This window comes from Rhamphochromis longiceps, linkage group LG6 (assembly GCF_057381845.1).
Source record: "Rhamphochromis longiceps isolate RC_006_pf linkage group LG6, R_longiceps_female_GT1.1, whole genome shotgun sequence".
NCBI lineage: Eukaryota > Metazoa > Chordata > Actinopteri > Cichliformes > Cichlidae > Rhamphochromis > Rhamphochromis longiceps.
Genome location: NC_140562.1, coordinates 15447487 through 15470097, shown reverse-complemented (window position 1 = coordinate 15470097; position 22611 = coordinate 15447487). Strand labels below are relative to the sequence as shown.

The 22611-nt window shown below is 39.8% G+C and overlaps 2 long non-coding RNA genes across 3 annotated transcripts in view; one reads left to right on the top strand and one right to left on the bottom strand.

The window, feature by feature from the left end:
- The window catches only part of LOC146667705 (uncharacterized), a 28211-nt gene extending 5917 nt beyond the window's left edge, over positions 1 to 22294 (top strand). The window contains exons 2-5 of one of the 2 annotated variants that reach the window (XR_014911963.1): positions 19502 to 19645; positions 20245 to 21766; positions 21847 to 22067; positions 22157 to 22294. This is a non-coding gene — a long non-coding RNA (uncharacterized LOC146667705). Of the gene's footprint in view, positions 1 to 19501; positions 19646 to 20244; positions 21767 to 21846 lie in introns of both variants that reach the window. The other variant, XR_014911962.1, reaches the window with a different exon arrangement.
- On the bottom strand, positions 6874 to 10814 carry LOC146667706 (uncharacterized). Its single transcript, XR_014912090.1, has 2 exons — positions 10098 to 10814; positions 6874 to 7572 (listed from the first exon to the last, which is right to left on the bottom strand). It is a non-coding gene; the product is annotated as an uncharacterized LOC146667706 (long non-coding RNA).
- Positions 22295 to 22611: the final 317 nt, after the last annotated feature.

Genomic DNA, 22611 nt, shown 5'->3' with positions numbered 1-22611 from the left:
AATTTCCTAATGTTGTAAACCCGCTCAACATTTGGCAATAAAACCCTTTCTGATTCTGATTAACGGAGTTAGAAGTTAGCAGGAAGTTAGCTCGCTAGCTTCTATCTAAATACAATATAGCATGTCCTGACTGTGGGGTTTTGGAAACAAATTAAAACGTACAGCTCTGTTATCACTTCCAACATAAATGAAGACAGAAAACTAAACAGCAGTGACGTTTGTAGGGTTACTGAAGTTTGGCTAGCTGGTATATAATGATGTGCTACGTGACCGCTAGCGACACAGCTATGTTAACATAATATAAACAAGCTAACTTTTTTTCCACTCGATAAAAGTTAACGTGAGTGTTCTCGGTGGTCAGGAACAAATGTAATCGCATGGCAGGATGCTGTAAAAGGACCAAACTTCAGCCAGGAGAACAACTGAGATAATCCATCCACAATACGAGGTTAGTCATTCATATACTGCTGCATGGGCTGGGCTGTAGTTACATCCTAAGGTTTTAAAAACTGAGCTTAAATAAATGATTAGTGGTAATAAAAGCCGAGGGAGGTCAACAGTGATCACTGACTGTTTTAGTAGACTGTTTAAATAGAAGAAAATACAAAACATTAAACATGTTAACAACACAAAAGCCATATTAAACGCAGACTACTTTAGGCGCGGAAGTAGGATTCGTCACGTCATCACTTAACGACCGGATAGCTACTCTGCGCTCTTCACTCCTTCCTGTTTTGAGCACCACTTTTTTGCTCTGGTTTGCTGAACATAATTTAAAATGCCACTGAGACAACAAACTGCCCTTTAAGACACACTCCCAGAAAAAAAGGTGCCTAGTGGACATCAACATCTTCAGATATTCTGCAAAAATAAGAGCAGAGAGAGAGAAAGGTCGTGAAATATAAGTAATAAATTTCGAAGCATGCCCCTCTGCTATCAAAAACTGTTCAGAAAAGGTGCCCGTTTTAATCAGTGGAGTGTAAAATGACTGAATAAATGTTTGCACCAAAAATTAAATTCATAAGGAAAATGATTTCATAAAAAAAGAAGGCTTTGGTTCGCAAGATAGAACCATGACTTTAACAAATGATGAAACTTATTAAGTGTCCAGCTTTAGTTTAACCCTATAATGGCCATTTTATCATATTTGATACATGAGTTTCTGAGACCTCTATCTCATCAACATGGTCAATACTTGCCATAATTTCAAAATGTTATGGACAGAACTCTTTTTTTGTCTAAAAATAACATTGTTGTTAACAACAAGTTGTATCAAATGTATCAAATGCGATACAAAAATATATATATTAAACATATAATAAAAACATATCGAACACAACATGATATTTTTTTGATTTTGTTATTAGGGTTAATAAACATCTCATTACCAAAAAATCTGAATTTTCTGGCTATTTTTTGATGGGTTGGGTCTTACGGGGTTAAATTAAATACATATGTGTTGTATAATGTGGAGTGAAGGTCTAGTTTGATAGTGATGTTGGCTCAGTCTTTTCCCCCTTCTGGGACCTGGATCTGGGACCTGGAATTTAAGACATATTCAGACACTTTCATAGTTCATGTTTGAGGTATGTTTATTTAAGGTGCAATACAATAACTGAAAACATTGTTGGGGTATCTACAGTCTATAGGTAATCAGTAACAACTATGAAGACCAATAAAATTTGAAATTAACATTAAGAAATGCTGCAATTTGTCATGAGTCATGACTGAAACATTGGTTTCCCCACTACATGAGCTGCCTGCATATTCATTGCTCTGTCTATGTGCCAAGGAGCCGAGTCTCTCAGGGACTTCCTTCCCTCATCACTTTGTTTCTTTTGCTACTCATACTGAGGAGAAAAAAAGGCCTATTTTTCATCTTTTTTTAAAAAAACTGGTGGTGTTGCCACGGTGGATTCCATTCCTATACGCATCATTTTCATTTATAACCATAAAATACCTCAACATGTGTCTGCTCAGCACAGCTGTGTGTTGAATTTTCCCAATTCTTTGAATCTTTGGGCTGAAGGAAGGACAATACTCGGTGTATAAATGCTCAATCAACAATCATTTATTTCCATACAATTCAACAATAAGAGCATTACAACGTCCGGACGGGAGAGATGCTACCAGAGGGTCAGGCACATGTCTCAAAATGGTGACGGGTTGCTCAGCTTTTTATAGTCTCTAGTGGCCCCCAGCTAGTCGTAAAAGCCAAAACATCACATTTTTTCTCTGTTACAGCGCCTAAGTTATGACCTCGGCAGTTGTTTCTCTGCTTTCTGTAAGGTGGGGGTGTGGAATGTGGTCTATCTATCTCCCCTGTCTTTAGACACAGAGTCTCCTGCTTACAACCTTCTCTTCATGATTCAACAATTAAGCATGTCAAGAAAACAGTGTAACACATTCCCAGCAGATCAAGGATACAGAGTGATGCACATTTATCTAATGAACTAATATGTGAATATGTTCTGTTAACTCAAAAGTATAATGAGAACTACACTACATACAGCTCACACACTCTATATTAAAGGGTATAATGTGATCTACAGCAGTATTCTAATTCAACTACTTTGATTACATATATAAGGTAACATATAATAACAGAATAATCTAATAATTCCCCCTTTTGATCTCTGAAAGAGATCACTTGCGACCCTGGAGTGCATGTTGTAAGGTCCAGGTTTTCTTGATCCTGAGGCCCTCTGTCCCCCTTTAACGGGTGGACCATATGTGGGATGACCTCTGTGTTCACGCAGTTCAGATGCAAGCAAAGTTAGATTTACAACCATAACAGCAGTTACAGATGACTCTCCCATCACTCCCCAATTCTCCCACAGCTTTATTTTGGTGCTCCAGTTTTCCACTCCCATTTTAATGCCCCCTTATACCTTTCAAATGTACTTAGACTAGAACCTCTGTCTAAGGAGCTTTTAACCTTTATTTTTATTGCTGCAGCTACCAGTGTCTTCCAGTTGGGTGATTCTCAGCTTCTTTCTTCGACCTCCGGGGTTAGACCACCCTTTAGTCATTGCACAGTTCTGGGGATTATTCTGCCCCGATTTCAAACAAAGATCTGTGTATTTTGGGGTCACCGGCGTGTCCCCCTTTTTGCCAAGAGCCTCTTGAACCTCGTTGGTCTGGTATTCCTGGTTTTCGCCAACCCCTTCATGGTTATTGCTGTGTTTGTGGGATCCATCTTCTCCAGGAGCCCAAACGTCATGACACTTGACCCCAGTTGCTGTCTCGGCTGTCCCTACATCTGTCTCTGCTGTGAAGGGTCCTCACATCTCCGTGTCCCCGTCTGGTGTCTCTTCCTTTCTCTGCAAGAGACAGAAAACCAAAACACCTCTCTCCCTAGCCTTGATAATCTAATATTGTTATCCATTGTTGTTCTAATGATTCAAATTTGGTTTAAAATATTATGTTCAGGACCTATTCTAATCATAATCTATGTGTGTGTAAAAGAAATCAAAAATTAGTGAACCCTTTCTAAGTCTAACACATTATAAGCTTAAGTTTTACCATAGCTAATTTATTAAACACAAAAATAAACTCATAGAAATTTTCATATCACCATTGTTTGATGTTCAAACTCAACTCCCCCTTTTTGACACACTCCCATGTGTCAATTCATTGGAGCTAGACAATTAAAAGAGAAGGTTGGTGACATCATATCTCAGAAAGTATCAGAAATTCTTCTCTCGAGTACCGTTGCTCCAGCCTTGTCATCCCTGAGGATCTTCGATCCCGAAAATGTCCCTTCTCCTCATGTAATAAAGTCTGTCATCCTTCCATGCCCAGGTAACTGGTCCATCCAGAGCTGTAACATTTTGAAATGTACATACAACAAGCCAAACCACACCTTGGTCACACCAACCCTTTTCTGCCCCGAAGATGTCCAATGCCATCCTAGTATGGACTGTCAAAAGTGGCTTTAACGCTGACTATCCTGACCATCCATTTTATAACGTTTCCTGGTCAGATTTGCCAATCTCTGCACCAGGGTTTTAAACTTTTCGCCATTTCCATTAGTTGTTATTTTTATTTAGTTTCGACTCCAGATTTTCAATTTTTACCAGTTGTAATCAGTTTTTACCAATTGTTTGCTAGTTTAGTGTAGTTTTTATTTTCTGAAAATCCTTAGTTTCAATTTAGTTTTATTTGTGTTTTGCAAGAATTAAGTGTAACAAAATCCCAGTTCCATCATATCAGTCATGCTCTTCTGGTTATCCTTGGGTGTTGAGACTAATAACTATTAACTCTTGCCGCACCGTGTGGTCCTAATTTTGGTTGAAGTGAATTGATAAGCTTTTGAAGGCGATTGTTTCACACCTTTATTTAGATGTCCCAGTCCTGTTGTCTCGGGATACATCACGCTGCCTTATCTGGGGTTAGCTGTTTTCTGGGGATGCGGGTTGAGTGAGTGAGCTCTTCAAGGAGGGGGAGTGTGCTCCCCCTGATGAGGTCTTCTAGGTAAGCTAGATTAACCTTCTTGTGTGAGCTTTTCAAGTGCACTTTAAGGTTAGTGGGACTTTTAGTTTTATAAATGTCCCTCATGACCCCCTGATGACCCAGTATTTCATTTTTGCACACTGTAGTACACATTTTAGTTTTTGCTTGTAGCTCGCATACTCTACTTGCCACTCCTCTAAGTCCTGATGTTTCTTAGAGAGGGCAACAGTACCTTTAAAATTATATCACATGTGTGGGGGTGTGGCCTTGCCAATTGTTTTGCCCACCTTTTCAAAATGGCTGGCGTGCCCACAAGCACATTTCATGGAAAAAGAAAGGTAATCTTGATATTTACATTTAAAATGTTTTGTTAAACTCAGATTTTTATTTTATTCTTTTTGCAAGTACCCCTCCTCGGTGGCGAGAAACTGTTGGTGTGGTCAAGTGGGTGCTCTAGAAACAAACGCTCAGGACAGAACAGTTATCAGTCATGTACTTCCTACAAATTTTGCATATGTTTTATTTCATATTGATCCTCTGAGTGTAATGGTACATTTTAATTTGAATTTATCCAAACTAAACACAATATTTTCTTTATTTACTTTGCTCTTGTTCTTTTTCAGTACCACATCCTATCAAATGTCCCTGTCGATTATATTCTACATTTAATAACTTACTATTTCAAGTGAGAACCTAAATCACGTGGACCAATGTTTATTATTGCATATCTCTATTCTGAATATGGCCAGTCATTCATAGGTATTGTTCAATTTTGGCGATTTTCCTCTATAAAATTTAATTGACTTTTTACAGTGGCCTGCTGTGGTTAATAGTAACATATTCCAGTCATGAGTGATATCAAAAGTCTTCTCCACTGTAGCATTTGGCATTCCCAATAATATAACATGATACCTTAATCAAAACACAGTTAATATAGCACAGTTTTCTTAATGCAAACATCAGTAACTCAAAATCAGCAACCACAGTGTTAAGTCTGCAGTTCATACTTATGTGAAGCTAGAGTCTCCTCCTCCAGTCTCTCTTATCCTCCTGCTCCTGAAAAAACAAAACAAAACAAAGCGAAGCATCCACCCTTCTCTTGTCGGCTGGGTGAATTGTTTATGAATTGTTTATTGGCATTTACTAATCCTAAAGTTGGTGCAGTCATTGTCTCAGTATCAAGTCAGTCAAAACTTTTAGTCGTCAGTCCATCACAGTCCATTCGCATGCATACCTCCATACACATTCATACCAGATGTTGCTGATAATGGAGTCTCCCGCGCAACCTATTCGAGCCTCCATCACCAGCAAGATGACGTCATCATTTTAAAGGAAAACAATTCCTTGTTGTTTTTTGGGCCGGATTGACTCGGTGCAATCCTTTTAGATCAGTGTTCCCTATAAGTGAATTTCTCCCAAGCCAATTACAATCATGGAGAAGCACACTTTGCAACTGTTTACAGTAATAATATTTTATAGCGCTTTAAATTTCAATCTTTCAGGCCTTGTTTAAAGAGCTGATTGTTAAATCATGAACTCACAAAATATCAACATATCACCACCGGTGGATCACACCTCTCAGATGTTTTTTCTCCAGTGCACTGTAACAAAAACGAAAACAGACATAACCAACAAAATACTACTAAAATAACACAAACTAGGGCCCGTTGCAGACATGTCCAAGCATAAAACTATCCCTCTCTCGCTTACGAGAAAGAACACAAGCCAAAGCTCACTGATAAAATCAAGCTAGCGCTAAACAAAACCAAACAATCAACCAGAAATTCACAGGAACATTTTGCTTCCTGCCGGGACAATATTGTGTGGGAATGAGAACCTCAGGTGCCGTAACACCTTTTGTTCCTCCTTGAATTAAAACTCAATCACAGAAAATGCCGTACTCCGACCTAAAACTTACACTATTAATTCATCATTTTCACTCTGTGCCACTGTTCCTCATCAGGGCTGTGTGAAGCACAGCAAAGAATTCAGTCAAGGCCTTGAGCCATAAACAGACATCACGCACAGACATTGTTTTCATAACCAAACCGTTTTAGAGCTTATTCCTAAAATCTTCATAAATGCCTTCTAGGTGACATATAACACATTCTAAGTATTTAATGGTAATCAATGGCTCCTCATAAAAATTATGCATTGGGATGTTTGTGTGCAGCATTTTGCATATCCGCATAAGCAAAGCATTCTTCATTGCATCAGCGTGTATGTGTGTGTGAGTGTGGATCACTCTTCATTGCACAAGCGTGTGCATGTGTATGTGTGTGCATCACTTCTCAGTGAATCAACATTCCCGTGTGTGTGTGTGTGTGTGTGTGTGTGTGTGTGTGTGTGTGTGTGTGTGTCATTTCTCACTCACTCAACGAGTGCACGTGTTCATGTGTGTATTTCACTTCATTCTGAATCTGTGTGTTTGGAGACGTGTGTGTGTGTGTGTGTGTGTGTGTGTGTGTGTGTGTGTGTGTGTGTGTGTGTGTGTGTGTGTGTTCATCACTTTCCTGTTCTGGTGTTCTGGGTAAACCACGGCCTGAAGCGTGCCCTGGGGTCCTGCCCCCCCTCCTTTTCAGTTTGTTTGCGACCATTGCTGCTGCTGCTGCTCAAAATTCAGTCCGTCCTGGTTCTGACCCCAATTGGGGCAGTCCTTTCTCCAGTGTCGATGTTCACCGCAGGTGAAACCTGCATCTTCTTCTGTGTTTTTGTCCATTCTGAGGTGCCTTCTGACCTCAGTTACTCCTCTTGTCTCGGTCACGCCCTTTTTCGCCACCCGATCATCCGTGTTGGTCCATCACTGTCCTGCACAGTGTGAATGCAAAGTTATCAAGGTCAGCATTCTTTCGCTCGGCCTTACTTTTCATTCGGGCTTGGCGGGCGTCTCGTCACAGCTCTGTCAGCTGACGCAGTCTGGGAATTTTCCCCCGTGTAGTGAAACGGGCCTTAGGTTTAGTGCTCTCCGTCTCGGCTGCATGAGATCACATTCCTGCAGGTCTGTTGACATTCTCAGGTCGTTGTTGTGGGTCCAGCTGTTGCAGCATTTGGTCAGTGTCACGTATGGGGGAGAGCAGGAGTCCAGTCAGCCTCGGCTTTCAGGGCCGGCAAAGCAGCCTGTAATTAAATATGTATAGAAAAAACAAAAACAAAACAAAACAAAAAACAAAAACAAACGAACAGGAAAATGTTGTTGTGTTGGCTGTGTTATTCAGAGGGGAGACAACGGGGCCAGGCCCTGTGTCAGCCTTCTCTCCCCTTTTTTTTGTTTTTTGTCTCCCGATATAATCAACTCCTAACCCACCAAGTTGACAGGACAACACCGGTATATGTTAAAATTCTTAAGATCATGTTTAAAAGCCCAAAAAGGAACTTTCTTTCATTCAGTAATCACTTTTATTAATCAATCAACAGAAAACATGTCACAATTTGAATCTTTTAACCACTAAATTTGTTGTGTCTTGCCTGGTTGGTTAGACCAGTGTTCCTTTTTTTTTTTTTTTTTTAGTTAAATTGTTGTCCTGCAACCCAGAGGGTTTCTTTGTCAGTAATGTATAGACTTCATCATTTAAGTATGTTAATTTTTCTTTAACCTTGCTGGAAAATCTTCACGTGTTCATGAGTGTAAGCTGTTTCTTCATTGCGTGTATGTGCATTTGTATAAAAGCAGGTTAATTTTATCTTTTCTCAAACTAGGCGTTACCTTAAAAGGAGCCTTTCTCTCAGATTTCTCTGCTTGTGTGTTTTTGTTTCACCTTTTTGTTGTGATGCTCCGGACGCCTTCCCAACCTCCACAAGTCCGTTGGCCCCAATTTTATGTGTTAAAACTTCTCTTAATTTCTCCTCTAATTCTCTCCTCGCTGCTGTCTTTTTCACAGCTGCTGATTCGTGCTGGGTGTGGTTCCCATTACCTATAATTTTGCTTCGGCCGCTGTGCTTGTGGGGGCAGTTGGTCCAGGTCCGCAGCTTCCTGTATTAACACACTAAGAGATTTATTTAATTTCATTTTCATCACTGTTAAACAGATAAGCAGGCAACACGCCTACCTTGACAGCGTAAACTGTACGCCAGTCTCCCAACACATTCCTCTCTGTACTCCTCCATAATTCTCCACTGCACACCTCTTACTATCTCTCCTTTTTATTTTTATTACACCACAGAGTAATACACCCAATTATGCCCGTCTATCTCTATGTGGCTCCAAATTCCCTCTTTATTTTAATTTCACACTCGTCAGGGGACAGGCACACAACAATTTCAACCACTGAAACGAGGAATTCAACCTTTTTATTTCTTTACTAATCTAGACTCAACGTTTGTTCGCAAAATGTGTCTTGTTCTAGTCCGGAAATAAATGTGAACCCGTGATTACACGGCCGTTCCAGTGTTATATCCGTAGCTATGCGGGGGCCCTCACCTCCCCAAGTCACCACCTCGGCACCCGGACGCCGCCGGTCCTGGCCACGCGTCCACGGACAGGAGGGTCGCCACTCCTAGGGCAAATGTTCCACAGGTACACTAGGCATCAACCTTTGATCCTAAAATGTGTATTTGCTCTAATGTCCTCCTAATCAAACACATCAACCGTCACTGTCACTGTGTTCACGCTTCACACTCCACACAGAAAACACACTCAGAGCGCGCCTCACTCACACTCTCACTCAGTGCGCGCTTTACCCACAAGACAGCACCCAGAGCGCGCCTCGCAGCTTCACACACACTCTCTCACCCAGAGCGCGCTTTGACACTCACACACAACACTTTTCCTCAGCGGGAATTTTACACAGAAACCTCTGAGCTCAACTATTAGATTTTCTTAAAGCACACTGCACCATAGACCAAAATACCCCTTTCTCTGCGCTTATGACCGCCACCACGGGGCAAAGTCGCATCATAAAAGTGATGCTTGCATCCCCGAAGTTATACCCGACATCATAAACCAGGTTTTGCTCTATGTACTTCTTGGCAAGTAAAATTTTACTTTGTTTTATGACCGCAGCCCTTAAAAAAAAACTCGACTGACGCCACAAACCACCGTCAAACCTCTGTTCAATGTACTAAAATTAGCACCAACCACTACTGCACTTCACGGCCGCACCACCGGAACACGGCCATATCATAAACCAAACCTACGGACGTGTTTCGCTCTCGCGTTGCCAGCGTTCAACCGCACCGTGAAGCCAGCATCTGCTTTTCCTTAAATCAACTTCTATTTCATGGCCGGCAAGAGCCAGGACGTAACCGACACCATAAACAAACTTCAAACCTCGACTTCAATGTACTGAACTAATGGCCGCGTCTTCAGAAGAAATTCTAACGTATTATTGCTACAGAAGCCAGTATTAGACAAAATTAAATGTGGAAGGTAAAGTGGCTGCAACTAGCTCAACGTAGTATCTTATTAGTTTCTCGGTAGAAGCAGTTTACTGCAACTAGCTCAACGTAGTGTCTTATTAGTTTCTCGGTAGAAGCAGTTTATTTAACACACTGGAATTCAGCCTCAACTTATGTTGTTAGTATCTTGCGCCAAAAACCAGACACCGACAAATTTACTGTGAAAATACATGTGACTCAGTGAACAGATTAATTTGGAAAGCCCAATATGCACATTTGGTATTTATAATACAACAGGCTGTGCTTACCTTTTTATTTTTGGACCGGTCCTCTGTTCACCTCGCCTCACGATCTCACCAAAGGTCAAATCTGCACCTCCTCAGCACACCAAAGATCCGGGTCACACGGCACCAAGTTGTTGAATTTTCCCAATTCTTTGAATCTTTGGGCTGAAGGAAGGACAATACTCGGTGTATAAATGCTCAATCAACAATCATTTATTTCCATACAATTCAACAATAAGAGCATTACAACGTCCGGACGGGAGAGATGCTACCAGAGGGTCAGGCACATGTCTCAAAATGGTGACGGGTTGCTCAGCTTTTTATAGTCTCTAGTGGCCCCCAGCTAGTCGTAAAAGCCAAAACATCACATTTTTTCTCTGTTACAGCGCCTAAGTTATGACCTCGGCAGTTGTTTCTCTGCTTTCTGTAAGGTGGGGGTGTGGAATGTGGTCTATCTATCTCCCCTGTCTTTAGACACAGAGTCTCCTGCTTACAACCTTCTCTTCATGATTCAACAATTAAGCACGTCAAGAAAACAGTGTAACACATTCCCAGCAGATCAAGGATACAGAGTGATGCACATTTATCTAATGAACTAATATGTGAATATGTTCTGTTAACTCAAAAGTATAATGAGAACTAAACTACATACAGCTCACACACTCTATATTAAAGGGTATAATGTGATCTACAGCAGTATTCTAATTCAACTACTTTGATTACATATATAAGGTAACATATAATAACAGAATAATCTAATATGTGTCATGTGATCACAGGACAACAACACAGAGCAGGAAGAAGGCAACAGCTTGCATTTTTGTTAGAATTCAAACAAAGGTAGCAAGACACAACATTTCAATGAGCCATCATTAAATAGCTTTAATAATCATGACCAACAAACCAAGTATGAGAAAAATAGACCCCTCCAGTTTTCTTCAGTGCACTCAAGTGAAGTAAACAGGAAAGATTTCAGCAATATAGCATAAAAAAACAAAAACCATTTTATGAAGTTTCATGGTAATTCACCTCCTTTTCATTTTGTAGAACTGCAGCAGGTTCTTCTTCTTCTTTCAGCTGATCTTTTTAGAGCACCTCAGTGGATCATCTGCCTCCATCTCACCCTCTTCCTAGTCACCTACTCGTCCTCAGTCACACCAACCTGCCATATGACCTCCTTTGTTATAAACGTCCACCATGAACCTTCTCTGCGGTCTTCCTTGTCTCCTCCTGCCTGGCAGCTCCATCTTTAACATCCTTTATCCAACATATCCACTCTCCTTCGTCTGCATATGTCCAAACCATCTCAGCCTTGCCTCTCTGACTTCGTCTCCAAACCTCTCAGCCTGAGTTGTCCCTCTGATGTAATCATATCTAATCCTATCCATCTTCATCACTCCCTATTAGGGCTGCCACGATTAGTCGACCAGTCACGATTACGTCGACTATCAAAATCGTCGACGACTAATTTAATAGTCGACGCATCGTTTGAAGCTTTGTAAGATCACAAAAGACGCAGGAATAAGTAGTAGGATTTAAGAGTGTAATAACGGACTGAAACAGAAGATGGCAGCACTGCATGTACAAGGATGCCAGCTGCCGTTAAACCCCGAAGAAGAAGCTGTGTCCCATAATTCATAGCGCGGCCCAGAACAGTTGTCAACAATGGCGGCAGCTGGTTAGTTTTAACTGCTGCTGGTGGAATAGGCTGTACGTTTTACGTCCAGTGGATGCATGATCTGATTAGTCGACTAATCGCAAAAATAATCGGTGACTAGTCGACTATCGAAATAATCGTTTGTGGCAGCCCTACTCCCTATTAAGTCTTTAACGTCTTCAGCTCTGCCATCTTTTCTCACTTCCATGTCTCCAAACCACTTCCTGTTCACTCATGAAGTTCCGACCTTCTTTTTTTCATAACCCTGAAAATATATATTTTTCTAATTTTGTATTCTTTACTTTTCTGTGAATATGCATGCTCCGTCTGCCTGTCCCTTTGCTTCTGGAACACTTGAACTTCCCCAATGAGGACCAATAAAGGACATTTTTATTCTCTTCTTCTATTCTAAACACACACATTTCAGTGCTGGGCTTTGTTATTCAAGGCTCAGCAGCAGTGCACACTCAGTTGCCCAGGGTTAGTAGATATGGACTACTGTCAATCATACATTGGCTGTATTGCTTTCTTTTATTTAAGTTGTTTATGTGTGCTAAGAAAACAAAAAATCTCCACATTCACTCTCACACAAGGGCAAATGTTGTTGTGATATTGATTTGCTGCTCTGGAAAAAGCAACTCTGAAACAGAAGCACAGATACTGAGAGAGACGAGGCATCAGATTTAAAGGGAACTTCATCAAACCTCGAGTGACTCAGCTGGGCGATAATCCTGACAGGATGGTGCAGAGGTCTCAGGAGACAAGAACAAACTGGGAAACACAACTTAATACTTTGTCAACAAATAAATATAAAAAGTCACATAAAATCCAGTTCTGGCTTCCATCATCCAAATTATTGGCAAAACAAACAAACAAAAAAAAACAGTGTTAATTAGACACGACAAGAAATCGACATGCAGGTGGTCATTGTTCTGCCAAATGTAATTCAGCCAAACAAACAGACAGATTAGGCTGCTAAATGTAGGATGCTAATGTATGTCTGGCACAGCCTTGCGTGTGTCTATGCGTGTGTGTGGGGGGTTTTCTCTCTTAATGACACAGGCCTGTCATTTACAAAATGAGAGAATCTGTTGCAGCTTTGGATTGGCAGAGAGACTCTAAAATTAGATTGGATTGTAGTGTCAGACTCACTTAAGGTGTTGGGGTCTGAGTACGCTGCTGAACTGAACCATTCATTTATGAATCTCATGATTAAAAGCCTGAGATGCCTTAGGAGAAACAAAAACAATTTCAGTGTTACACATCAGCATGTCCACGTTCAGTCAGTCGACTGCTGTGATTAGTGAAATGCTACTAAAGTTAATCAAAGAAACCTGTCAACATCGCTCCACTTAACCACAAAAATAACACAAGTACATGCTCATATCATACCACAAACAAACAAATCCCTTTAAAATGTATATTCCTTGTTACTTAATGGAATATTAAATCTGTATTCACACAGGAAGTAATTCACTCATTAAGCAGCATTTTGAATCTTTGTTAGTGGGCATTCAGGCTCTGGTTTGGATTGATTTGCATGTCATTGATTGACACAAGTATTTGATGTTCAAGCCAAACCCTTGTTGGGTTTGCACACATCTCAAGAGGGATCCTAGCCTTCTCCTCTTTATGGAAACTTTCTAAATCCTGTAGGTTTCTTGAAGATTCAGCTCACTGCACAAACGTTTGAGGTCTGGACAGTAGCTAGCTATGAACATGATCCACCAGCTTTTTTACAACATTTTGCATGGAGCTCCAGACCGAGGGCCATTGATGGTCATTTTATATTTCTTCCATTTCAGAATTATCGTACCAGCAGTCGTCACCAATACTAACCTTCCTGCTGGTGACCTGGAGCCCATTCCCCCTTGTTCAGGTTTACATTCTTGTCCCTGATGTTCTTTGACAGCTCTGTGGTTTTGCCCATAGTGGAGGAGACACTGAAATTGAAGAAACTGATTCTGTGGATACATGTGCTTCACACATATAACTAGAAAAATTTGCATTTCCTGCGAAAATGCTGTGTGGATGCCTTAACGCTGAAGATGTCTGCTGAAAAAAGCTGAAAAAGTTGAAAAAAAAAACCAAAAAAAAACATTGCCCTGAGCAGGATTCGAACCTGGCCCTTCTGGTCTAAAGGCGGCAATTCACCTCACTGCACCAAACTCATTCACACAAAGAAGAGGTGGAGAGAGTGACAATTGTGGTGAAATTAGCAGAAGCTGCTTAGAATTGTGCTGATAAGAGGTGAAAAAGCTAAACATTTGGCAGAAAAGAGGTGAATCAGAAGAATTTCTGCTGAAAAGAGGCAAAGAAGCAAAAAGATGAGCTGAAAAGAGGTGTAGAAGCAGAAGTACTTGCTGAAGATGGCTGTATGTGTAATGACACACTGGAGAGCAGTGACACACAAGAAAGCAGAGCGCATGCAAGCAGGGAACATGTGTAGCAACTGTCACAGGTAGGATTCAAACCTCTGCCACCGGGTCTCACGGCAGATGCCCTACCCTCTGAGCCAAATGAGTTCTGGTCACAAGCAAAGATATGATGAGAGGGACAATGTGCACTGTGGAGCAGAAGCTCAAATTAGCAGAAAAGAGGTGAAGAGGAAGAACTTTGTTGTGAAATGAGGTAAAGAAACTGAAATTTGTGCTTAAAACAAGTGAAAAAGCTGAACTCTGAAATCCTGCTAAAACAGCAGAAGAGGCTGACATTTTTCAGCTACTCATTGAGCCAAACTGGTTCTCACGTAACTGAAAAAAGGTGGAAAAGCTTACAATTCTAATGAAAACAGCAGAAGAGGCTGAGATTTGTGCTGATAAGAGGTGAAAATGCTGAACCAATCAGAGGTACTGCTTCTGTCTGCTTCATCAGGCTGTGTACTTGTATGTATTTCTGCCATAGACTGTTAACAAGAATGTGAGGTCCATATTAGAAAAGCTGCTAAAATCATAAAACTTTGCAGAATTGTAATAAATTATCAATATGAATTACCGGTCTGTGATAGTGTATAAATTTGTACTCAAAAACTAGGTGGGATAGAAGCATAATTCTTGCACTGGGTGAATCAGCGGACTTTGGTGTACTTTGACTACGATTTACATAGCTCTTTGTATCTCCGTCGCGGAGACATGACGAGAGAAGAAATGGCTTAATTTTCGGAGTTTGAAAAATGAGAGGAGGACAGATTTCCACCCCTCAAACATGTTTTTGCAGAAACACTGTAATTTCGCTTAAATAGTATGAAATAGCAGTAATACTATGATTTGGCAGAAATACTACTTTTTAGCACAAATACTATTGTACAGAATGGTGTACGTCAGTTTAATGCTGGGTGGTGCTGCAATAGTAACTATCCTCGGTCAGAAGGAGAGGCTGACATCCAGGGATTAGATTACCACAGGTGGAGTTTATTGGCGGTCAGATGGATGGTACAGGGAGGCATGGCATACAGTAGGAGGATGTGGAGAGGTGATATGGTGTGGTTTCTATGATTAAGAACACTGGCAACAAATTCCTCCACTACAAATCAGTCTGATACCACTTCTTACAGGGTTCACGTTTACTAAGGCACTACACAAAAAGGCGCCACAAGAGGGCACTCCAACACAAGAGATGACCTATTTACACTGTAAACACCCCCTACTTAGCCACTACATACTACAGTGATATTACAGTATACAAATTCACACAAATACTATGATTTGGCAGAAATACTATGACTTAGTAGTAATACTATAACATAACAGTTCAATGTTCTTGCACAAATACCACAATATGGCAGAAATACTATGTTTTAGCATAAATACTGTGATTTGGTATAAATACTACGATTTGGCACACATACTATATTCCGCAGATACACTATAACATAACAGATATTCTACGACTTAGTAGTAATACTATAACATAACAGAATTATTAATTGGGCACAAATACCACAATTTGGCAAAAATACTATGATTGGGTACAAATACTATGATTTGGCAATAATACTGCATTTTAACACAACTACTGAGATTTGATTGAAATACTATGATTTTGAAGAAATACTATTACTCCATACAAATACGATGCTTTGGGACAAATACTATGTTTGGGTTCCAATACTATGATGTGCAACAAATACTATGATTTGGCACAAGTACTATGATTTAGTACAAATACTATGATTGGCAGAAATACTATGCCTTAGTAGTAATACTATAACATAAGAGATATACTATGGTTTTGCAGACAAACCAAGTTTTCTGCACAAATACCATGATTTGGAACAAATGCTATGATTTAGCAGAAATACTAAGATTGGGTACAAATACTATGATTTGGCAATAATACTGCGTTTTAACAACAACTACTGAGATTTGATTGAAATACTATGACTCCATACAAATACGATGCTTTGGCACAAATACTATGATTTGGCAGAAATACTATGACTTAGTAGTAATACTATAACATAACAGATTTCCTAAAAAAAACTATGAAATTGCAGTAATTCTATGACTTGGCAGAGATACTACGTTTTAGTACAAATACTATAACAACGCAGAAATACTATGACTTAGTAGTAATACTATAACATAACAGTTCAATGTTCTTGCACAAATGCCACAATATGGCAGAAATACTATGTTTTAGCACAAATACTGTGATTTGGTATAAATACTACGATTTGGCACAAATACTATATTCCGCAGATACACTATAACATAACAGATATTCTACAAGTTAGTAGTAATACTATAACATAACAGAATTATTAATTGGGCACAAATACCACAATTTGGCAAAAATACTATGATTTGGCACAAATACAATGACATGGCAAAAATACTATGATTGGGTACAAATACTATGATTTGGCAATAATACTGCATTTTAACACAACTACTGAGATTTGATTGAAATACTATGATTTTGAAGAAATACTATTACTCCATACAAATACGATGCTTTGGGACAAATACTATGTTTTGGTTCCAATACTATGATGTGCAACAAATACTATGATTTGGCACAAGTACTATGATTTAGTACAAATACTATGATTTGGCAGAAATACTATGCCTTAGTAGTAATACTATAACATAAGGGATATACTATGGTTTTGCAGACATACTATGTTTTTGCACAAATACCATGATTTGGCACAAATGCTATGATTTAGCAGAAATACTATGAATGGGTACAAATACTATGATTTTGCAATAATACTGCGTTTTAACAACAACTACTGAGATTTGATTGAAATACTATGATTTAGAAGAAATACTATGACTCCATACAAATACGATGCTTTGGCACAAATACTATGATTTGGCACAAGTACTATCATTTAGTACAAATAATGTGATTGGGCAGAAGTACTATGTTTCAGTACAAATACTATGATTTGGCAGGAATACTCTGATTTAGCAGAAATACTATGTTTTAACATAAATACTATCTTTTGGCAGAAATTCCTGCTAAAAAGGACTATTTCTGCTTTTTAGCAGAAATACTGTAATTTGGCATAAATACTATAATTTGGTATAAATACTGTGATTTGGCACATATAATATATTCAGCACATATACTATAACATAACAGAAATATTATGATTTGGCCCCAAAACCATGATTTTGCACAAATACCATGATTTGGCAAATATACTATGATTTTTCAAAAAATACTATGATTTAGCAGAAGTACTAAGATGTAGTAGAAGTACTTTGCTTTAGCAGAAATACTATGATTGAGGAGTAATACCTAAACATAGGAGAAATATTGATACACAGACAAACATACACAGACAGTAAAGGGAACAGGAGCTGTTGAGAGTCTGGGCTTGGTATATGTAGGTCAGTTAAATTAGCTGCACCTGCTGTAGTCAGCCCTTACACACGCAGACACAGAGAGAGGTGTGAGTTTTCTTCAGTGTATTTCTGACATTCAGGATTCCCCTCGAACAAATGGCCATAATTTCCTAACCGTAGAGGCTAGAACGGTCATTCAGACATTGTTTTGTTCAGAAGAGATGGGGGAATCTTCAGGTCTTCATAATTCAGAGATAAAATATAAATTATTAAAGATATATGACTTGTAATACACTGTAACTGAGTAGAGGCGAAGCAAAAACTGCCTTGACTTGCTCTCAAACAACCTTTGGTAACTCTAAATCTATATGGAGCATCAAAATCATTCTTTCACCGTAAGAAACAGCAGGCTTTGGTGAACAGTCATGGAAATTTTCAGGGCTCTGTGGAAATCCATCAAAAAGATATGATGAGAGAAAAAAGTGACTCATTTCCAGAATTTGAAATCTGATGAAATCTGAGCGAGGGACAAATTTCCTACCCTCAAACAAGTCTAACTCATCTCAGAACGGTAATAGGTGAGAAAATAATTCTTGAATTGTGAGCATCAGGAGTGTCTGAAGATATACCGGGACAAGCCTCATGTCTTAACTTCGCTTCGTTAAGGAGATATGACAATTTGAAAATGCCTCCATTGAGTTTATATGGAGAGTTTTCTGACTTTGTGTTACTCTGAGGAGATTTGCAAAATAACTATGAGTCCCACAACAATGATAGGGACATTTTCTGAAAGCCAGCAAAAATACCTACGTTTTGGTGTATAATCTGTGGGGCTTGAGTGGAAATTGAGCGAGTAGCAAGAAGTTGTTTGGACATGAAGAGAAAATTCACACAGTTTCACTGTCCCCTCTGAGTTAATTGCATAGCAACCATAGCAACGCATGTATTTTCTGAAAAATCACAATTTTGCAACTGAAGACTTAAAGAGAGATAAGATGAAAACAGTAGAAGATCTGAAAAAGCTGAATCATACAGGAATGGCCCAATCATTTGAGAACGTTTTAAAGTTTGAATGGAGTTTCTAGGTGAAAGTATGAGGCAGTAGTTAAGTTTCAAAGACAAGAAAGTTTTAGCAGAATTGTGGAAGTTTCCCATTCATTTCAATGGGACAAATTAAAGGAAAAAAGTGTAATATTTTAAAAAGTATAATAGTAATAAACACCAAAAGTCATAGCCGGCATAAGCAGAAAGAGCAGAACAGTTTAGAGTTTGAACGGTGAAAATAGCACAAAAATTGTGGAAGTAGATCCACGGCGAAAAGTGTACGGAAACACCCGGAATAATAAAGAATAAAGAGAAACAGGAACTCAATAGTGTGGATGCCTATTAAGGCATCCACACAATGAGTTGGTCACACAGTCAGTCTGTGGGAGGCAGAATTCTAGCCGGGTTGCTTGGGATCAAATACTTGAAATGTGAAGCAGTTTATAACTTTTGTGTAAAGTGTTTTTTTCTGGTGGACATTCTGTCCCTTTCCATTAAAATTAAGATACCATAAAAATAACAGTTCATTTCTTTCTAAGTGAGCAAACCACACAACAGGATAAAGATCAAATCATTATTTCCCCCACTGTACCAAGAGAAGAACAGAAAACAAACAGAGGCTGGTGGAGCGTTCCCCTCTCCCAGCAATAATAATTCATAACACACCACAATAATTTGTAATAATTGCCCTTGCCTTCTGCCTACCTACATCGTAGCACTGTAATCACATTCTGTCATTGACAGAAGTGCAGGGACATTTCTTCAACCATTCGAATTGGATTTCAGCCTTTTGTGTTTCCTCTAAAACCAAACGAGTCCTTGGTTGTTTCAGCTTCCCCGGAGGCTGACCTACTCCCACACTCACTGACAGTGCTATTACTTACATAATATGGCACTCTGAATGAAAGGTGTATTTTGTTTTTGTGCAGCTGATGAATGGAGACAGGACCTTTGCAGTGAGTGTAAACTGCTACTTTGATCTTTGAAGCCTCACAAATTGGAGTCACCGCAATCTAAAAATAAGTCGTCCTGACTGTGACATCTCTACAGTATGTTTACAACTGTAGTGACAGGTAAATCTGCACTGTAATTATCATCTCTGCTTCACGCATGCAAGCTTTGACATACTAACTGCTTTGTCACTGAAATACACACACACACACACACACACACACACACACACACACACACACACACACACACACACACACACACACACACACACGCACACATAGCACCTGAGGCTAAATATTCATGACTTCATTTTCACTTTGATTCCCTTCATCCAAAGCTGAGATGTGCTTCACACTGTAACAGAGGCCGCAGTCAACATTTACACTGTTTTTGCTGTCCCTTATTTATTGCCAGGACGAGCACACCTGAGCCCCGAGTGGGCTTTTCAAGTGTAAAATGACTACCGACAGTGTACTAAACAAACTTGTGTAAAGAGTGTGTCAGTAAGAGTAGTCAGCGAAGAAAACCTGACCGTCACGCACACATACATGCACAGATTCACCCGGTCAGAAATGAAGCTCAAAATTCACTTCTTGTTATTCTCAAGCTGTTTCTCATCTTCCCCAAATGCTACGAGTGTGCATTCGCATGTCTCTGCACGTTATGTTTATGCTTGTTTCTATTAAGGTCTAAGCTCTAATTTTCTCTCTTTTTAAAGTGTTTCCTTGTTGGACTTATTGTTGCATGAAGTGAAGAGAGGCCGTCCCCAGATGAGGCTCTGTCGGCACACTGGCGTGTGTCGCCTTCATCATCGATTTCCACTGCGCAGTATCCAAGTTAAGTAAAGCAGGAACCACAAGACTGTGCGCCTTGGCACCAAAATAAAGAAGACAACCTGGTAAGGCCTGCTCTGTAATGGTGATATGGTCAATTCCCATAATAAGTTAATGGAGAGTAATGAGCTCCAGAAATAGCTATTTCCTGTTTTTCAACTGCAAAGTGAGCAATGAATATTTTCCCACAGGGGTAATTTGGTGGCTTTGCTTTCCTTGTAAAAATCCTTCGAAATCAGATTTAAGAAAGAAAATGGTGCCTTAGATTAGCATATATTACCAAGAGGTATACTGCAGGGTGGTGTTTTCATTTGTGCTGTCTCGTTCAGTAAATGGAGCTCACTTGCACATTACGACAAGAAACAAAGGCCACGTTTTGAAGAGACGTTTGATGAATGAAGGGTGGATGTCAAAGGAAGGCACAACTATGCAATTTACGCATGCATTTTCCTGGTATGCACGACGGGATCAGCCTGATCATGAAAATTTCAAGCAGGCTCCCCATTACTTGTAAGAAAATATCCTTTGATGTTCATTGGCCAGAAACGAGCTCTGCGAAGCAATTTTTGTTTGCCTTTCAACTGAGAAGATGAAACGTTAAATGCAAACACTGCGGTGGTTTTAGTGCTAAGTGTGACTCATACATTGTTTATATTCAGGGAAAGTACTATGAGGTCGAACATGGTATAAGCTGCGTTTACCAGTGCACGGTCTGTTGTGTTGCTGTAGTCATATATTCAGTTCAGTGAGAAGTTAAACCACTTTATAGTATATTAAAGTGATGTGAATTATCTCTAGTTACCATGTTTCTACACATTAAAGTGATTGACAACCTTTCCACTCTGTGAAAAAGGTTTTGTGTTATATTGAGATTGGCTAAAACAGTATTAGAAATCACATCTAAATTATAGTCTAATGTTATATATAACATATATATTATGTTGTGTGCAAACTTACAAATATATAATTCATAGTTACTGCTGTGAGAAAAACAACCAGAAACATCCTTGTATGACATGTACCTGAAACTGCAGGTAGAAATCACATCTAAAATATGATGTTATGTTAAATAATACATGTTGTGTGCAATCTTACAAATATATATTTAATTCATAGTTACTGCTATAAAACACAAGGTGGAAAGGGGAATTATGAATATGTGTTGTTTTGCAGTTTGTTCAATGATAATAAGGTACAAAAAATGGGGAAATAATAGAAGTCTGATCCCCTATGTGTCATATGCTGTGGGAGTGTCTGGTCGGGCGTGGTCCAGGTTCCTCTCATTCGTCCCTGGGGGTGGAGTTGGCCAGCTCATCACCTGTTGTCAATCTCCGGGGCTCCACCTAGAGGGTTTTTAAGCCGGCACGGCCTGCCACTCCTCGCCAGTTCGTCCTGCTACCATCTGTGGTAAACTCGCCCTCCTCTGAGCTCTGACTCTGTATATCTGGACCATGGGTTAATGTGTTTTTGTTTCCTGTATTCTTCAGATTCACCACCCGTCGCACTCATCAGTAGTGCTGGTTTGGTCTCCATTCTGTTCTTCCGTCTGCTCTGAACCCGAGGATTATATACTCCACTTCTCCTCAGCCTGCCCTTCAGTCCGTATTCTCCACCTCCTTGGAATCTGGACCGGACTCTCCACACTCTTGACCCTCTCTGGAATACTCCCACGGCAGCCCTTTCCCCGCCTAATAACTAGGGTCTCCAAGTAAGCCCAAGACTATCCACTGGCACTCCGTACCTCTGTCCCTTACTCGTTTTTTTCCATTCAGGAACATCTCTCTCCTGTGTTTACAGAAGTTCCCGTTAGAGTTCTCCCCGTGCTCTACGCCGGTCTCTCCGCCCACGGATTTCCCTTAGTTTCTGCGTATGGTTTCTGTTAAACCCAGTTCTGTTCACGTTTTGTTCTTTTCAATAAATTATACACAGTTCGAAGCAAATTGAGTCTGCTCTTGAGTCCACCGCATTCTCGCCCGTGACACTATGATGCTCTTTACTTAATGGGCTGATTTACTGTAAGCAATTATGTTACATGCTATCTCTCCAGAGGTTTTGCTATGATTCAGTGGTACTGTGCAAATTTACGCTCAGCGCCTGCTCAACTGTTTGTTAATTCAAATATCTAATCAGCCAATCAGACGGCAGCAACTCACTGCATTTAGGCATATAGACATGATCGTGATAAAGCTCAAACTGAGCATAAAAAGGCGCAACAAAGGTGATTTAAGGGACTTTGAACATGGAATGGGTGT